General features: G+C 35.3%; 1 long non-coding RNA gene across 1 annotated transcript; it reads right to left on the minus strand.

Moving 5' to 3' along the window:
* Positions 1-305: 305 nt before the first annotated feature.
* On the minus strand, positions 306-900 carry LOC147508069 (uncharacterized). Its single transcript, XR_015216294.1, has 3 exons — positions 787-900; positions 565-635; positions 306-429 (listed from the first exon to the last, which is right to left on the minus strand). It is a non-coding gene; the product is annotated as an uncharacterized LOC147508069 (long non-coding RNA).
* Between the last annotated feature and the right edge of the window lie 4659 nt (positions 901-5559).

Below are 5559 nucleotides of genomic sequence, written 5' to 3' on the forward strand. Positions count from 1 at the left end.
TGATAAAAACTCTATTAAATCTCAAGTGTCGTTCACATAACTCGACTTTATCTAAGCTAGAGTCGGATAGAAGACTTTTGAGTCCATGTAAAAATTCACGGGTTCAAAACCGGTGATTTGTTTTCTTTGAAAGTCACGACTAAGTTAAGCATAAGCTTCGGCCAAAGACTTGTCACGCCTCCCAACTATATAACACATATATACCCATCACAATGTGCTTTGTTTTAACATATTATGTATTTCGACAATATCAAGAAAAGGGTAATAGACAAGACATACCGATTAAATTCATCCGAATCATGCGCCAAGTAGAAAAAGCAGGTCACTTTGAGTGAGATCAGAATCAAGACAAATAGGTGCACTGTAGTCCCTTAAGATAGATGGAATTGGTCTCTCAAATATATTTGGAAATATGAACTCGTCTTCCTTCTACTTTGCATCATAAAGAAAAGTTTGATTAATGAAAAAAAATTAAAAACTCTTATTTGGTCTACGAAAATCAGCAGTGGGGACATGGGGCTAGGTTAAATAGAGGGAAGATCAAAGCTTTTGAGAAGGGCTTACCCTCCATCTAGATGTTCCTTGAAAATTTGGTCAAATGCCCGACAAAGTTCCAAGATAGTTTATAAATGAGCCTGCAAGGTAAAGTTGTAGCAAATTTGGTTATGAACTTGAACTCTCATAGATATAGCTAGATCTAAGAACTCAAAACTCTATTATACAGATAACTAGATCAGTGAACGCAAAAGTCACTACAAGACAAACATGAGATAACATTGTTCATACCCCTGCGTCAAGAGCAATAGGCCTGCCAAGGTGGTCCATCTCAGATTCAAGTTCATCAATGGTTTTGTTAATCAAGGATGTGATATTTGGTATGCGTGCCCTAATAACTGCCTCCAAGTGTTGCAAAACATAAAAGTACAAAAATGAGTTTCCATATTCATGATACCATCCAAGTGTATCATATCCTTTCAACGCAGAACCATATAATCGATAAAGGGAAACAAAACTTATTAGTATCTTACCTTTGACAGAAGTTTTACGAGATATTCTGGACCCATTTTACTTGCTAAGTGTATGCATTATATCGGGACTACTTGCAAAGTATTAGGCTCCCTACCCATGCAGCAATCATGTCCACATTTCTATTGATATCGGCCCTGAGAACGATTCACAACTCCTACCCAAGGATGTTGCAGCCTATATGCTCTTCTTTCAAGAACCTTTTTGGTTTCACCAATAAAACAAACAAATACATATGGTTCTGAGTCAATCCAACAAAGTAGAAGCACCCCAAGCAAGGTAATAGGAGAGGAGCAAAATAAGCTAAAAACAAATATGAATACAGCAAGTGTTGTATCTTTAATCAAAGATATATTAAAATCCAAGAGATAAAGAAATTATTCTTCACCAGTAACTTCAACAAATCTGAAGTGTTGGGAGAAACTTCACCAGTAACTTCAACAAATATGAAATGCTGGGAGAAAGAATTTTAGTGAAAAATTCAAAATATGACCAAAAGAGTTCTACTTTGTGCAGTTAATGGACGTTCACAATGAAAATGATCTTAATACTTACATCAACAGCATTTGTTCCCTTGTCCATCAAATCTAGCTTTGTCAACAAAGCAAAAGTTCTTTCACCTGAACAGACAGAGAAAGTATATATTCACAATTTCAAAAATAGTACATTGACATTGTGGTAAAGATTACAACAACACCATTCATAAAGAAAACAAAGAACTTACATGTCATAATCTGGAACAGCAACAATATTAAAGATATCCAGGTCATACTCAAGACCAAACACCTGTTCCAATGGTGAACTGTAGCACAAGAAGCTTTAAAAATGTCTTTGAAAAGTATTTTTGAGAAAATAGATAAAAGTTAATATAGACGTACTGAAGAAGTACTGGCATCTTCATCCCATCTCATCATTTGCTTTGAGTGAATACATGGCATGACCTCGTTTTTGGCGAGATCTTGTGCAGGTGTCCAGATCCTCAGGGAAACCTTCCGACCTGAGTGAGTGACAAATGTTTCATCTGTGCTTTCCAGCTTTCCAACAACTAACGCAAACAAGTAGCAAGGTTTCTTGAATGGGCAAGCTCATACCACAACAATAATTAAGCAATATTAAGAATTTCGGAGAGCAAGCTCATACCACAAGTCCCACTAGTGACAGTATCCCCATGACACCATAGGAACGAGAACCTTCTTCCACAACAGCCTAGGTTGGGAAGGGTGAATAATACTTAGAAACCACTCTAAACATTGGGAATTGCAGAACTATATAAGCTTCAAATGCCAACACTCGAGATTCGCAAACAATATAAATACATGATTCGAAATGAAGAGTCTAATGTGCACACAACACGACTAACCTTCCAATAAAATGCAACTGCAACAAGGAGGTGGCTAGCAGTCATTCCAGATGACGAAACCTGCACCAGTGTAGTAAGAGTACAACAATAATGGTGTCTGTCACTATTGTTGCTTGAACAGAATCCCATGGTACGTCGAGTGTGTATATCTTGTAGAGATAAAGATCTGAGAGTAGTGTTGTTACTAACTTACTAAAACAAAACTTGCATAAATGATGAGTATCGGACTTGCCTCATTTCAATGATATTATTTCTCTAGCAACATACGACTAAAAGCTAAAGCAATAGAAACAACACCTCTCATAAGTCCAAACCCCAGATTATAACCAAAACTAAATTTAGCCGAGTAAGCATGCTCGTGACCATCAAATACTTGCATTTCTATCCTGTCTCTAGGCCCTGCCATTTGTTTTCTTTTGCTCTGTTATGAACAGAGCTGGACTTCGATGCATTTGAAAGAACATATACTACACTTGAATTTGTAAAGAAAAAGTTGTTGAATCTTTGAGATTGCTCGCTTTTGATCCTTGTATGTAATCCTCGAGTCCATACATCTTATTGAAAAAATCTTGGAGATGGCTGAGCCAAGAATAACCAATACGGCTCGTCCAAGTAATATTAGAAAGATCAAAGTGGAATAAACGCCAAGACTTGTCCCTAAGCTGCGACATCATAAAGTATTGTCAGAACAAAATTGTAACTAGGAAAAACTTTAGCTAGATTACAAATATAACAAGAAAATCAATTGTCATTTTAGTTAAGAACAGAACAAACAATTATACTCACATAAGAGACACTAACAATTGTTCCATATTCATGTCTTTCATGTAACAAAGGCTTCAGAGTATGCAATCGACCACAAAGTCAAGCTCATCAAAAATAGAAATGACAAACACAAAATCAGCAGTCATCATTGTAGCAGCAACACAAATCAATCCACATTCTTCTACTCAACAAGAACCACACAATTAAAACTCCACCTACACTTTTATAGATTAATATCCTATATCATATATACCACATTCTTTTTTTTATCCTAGGTATGTGTCAAATATAAAACAGGGAAAAAAAGTTGATTATCTTCTTGAGGAATGAAAAAACACATACATTACATTGGTTTAATGAGATCACAAATACATTATACGTACTCACCAAGTTACCATCCTTGACATGAAATTCCACTCCACTCCTACTCATATGTTTTCCCTACTATCTATTCCATCAAGACACGTTGAACTGCAACAAGAGGAGGTGTATTTTGCTTGATTTGTTAAATTGGAAATAATCCAAAACTATTTAGTATTTAAGCAAGCTAAAACCATAAGGCATCTCCTAGACTTGGGAGTATTATCTAATAGACAAATTAAAAGTAAAACCTTGCGCACAATAAGATTAAGGAAAAATGGAAAATTAAACTCAAGATATTTTTAAGCCATGGATGGTTTATACATAAAGTGTGTCCAAACCCGAATTTTCTTTCCTTTCTTGCAAAAGTATTCAATGTAAATGCGTCATGTGTACCGATGTAAGATAAATCACCGAAATAAGTTCATAAGAAAACAAGAAAATACAGAGAAAGATATTGGCAACATATCGGGAACAAGTTGACATAAGCGAGGTTTGAGCCCGATGTATTATGATAAAGCGCCCGTCAAGGCATATCGGATGGATGACATACTTAACATAAACATACTAGTAGGCCCTAAGAGAAAAATAGAGCAACTTGCAGGGGAAAGGTTCCTAGTGTACTTGGAGAATTCAGCTTGCTTTAATTGCACATGCACGTAGGCAGCACTTGTCAACAACACTCATGTTTGCCAATTACAAAGTAAGTACTATGAAAATTAATACCAATCTATTTGATCCGATTAATATACTTTGCCAAGCTACATCTTACACATGCCTAAACAAGCCAAAAAGATAGATTTGAAAGCAGCTAGAACCTTAGTTCTTGAATACCAGCACCCTGACACATGAATATCAACAATAAGATACTAAACAAATTGAGAAACAAGTACATAAATGCAATGATCCAAAAGCTAAAAAAAAATAACTGGGATTCCTTTAGCTAAAACGTGCCATAATCCTTTTGAATTTATATAAGGACTCGTGTTTGTAAATCAGTAGATAGATAGCAAACAAAAAGCAGGGACTAAAGCTAGTAGAATTGAATCGAGCCCAACCTAATCTCTGGAATTTACGATTCAAACGTCGAAACAATGAACTTCCACTAATTTCATTTTACTTTGTACAAGAATAATGTGAATGTATAATAACTAGACTAAATCTTAACAATGCCTGACATTTACACCAACTAAAGACGAACACTTCCTATGATCCCTCCTCAAGACTAGATGACATCAAAAGCTGAAAAAGATTTGTAACTTAAGCATATATAAACACTCATTTCATCATTTCCACATAAGATATATAAACAAGCACCTATAAAGTGTATACCTAATAATTAACATTATTTCATGTAAATGACTCGGTCCTTTACATGTAAATTACACAACATATTATACTTCTATATTGCTCCTTCATTACTCGTAATTTCAATATACCAAAGCCTTCTATCACAACCCATAGTTCTTCTTCTTAGAACACACTAGTAGTCTTACTGTATAACTACCTTTAGTCACTATGCATTTTACAAATTTATTTACATCTAGTTACACTCTTGCCCCGAGATAGAGTCATTGAGCTATTTTGTCATGAGCGAGGCATTCTGGTTTCCCAACTGACATCTTGGTCTTCCTGTGTCAACAACTTAAGGGCCACCTTAGACAACACGATTACGTTGATTACATTTTCGCAATCAAATAATCCCAACTTACATACTAAAATTAAAATGACAATATTAATATAAATAATATAGATAAAAAGAAAAACACTAAAAAAATTCAATAAATTAGAAAAATAATAATAATAACAATATATATACCTTTTTTTCTCAAAATGTGAATAACAAATGTCTGACACAGATCACTTCCAAAGAAGAAGTTGAGAACGAACGCATAATATCTAAGCCTTCTCTTTAGCGGTGATAGCAAAGTGGCTTGATTTGTGGAGGCGACCGATCCTAGTAGCAATGAGCCCAACTTTACGTCACGTAGGGGCATCACGACGAACAGTACTAGCATGCACAATGTGCTGGTGATTACCACCACCAT

This window comes from Coptis chinensis, chromosome 3 (assembly GCF_015680905.1).
Source record: "Coptis chinensis isolate HL-2020 chromosome 3, ASM1568090v1, whole genome shotgun sequence".
Lineage (NCBI taxonomy): Eukaryota > Viridiplantae > Streptophyta > Magnoliopsida > Ranunculales > Ranunculaceae > Coptis > Coptis chinensis.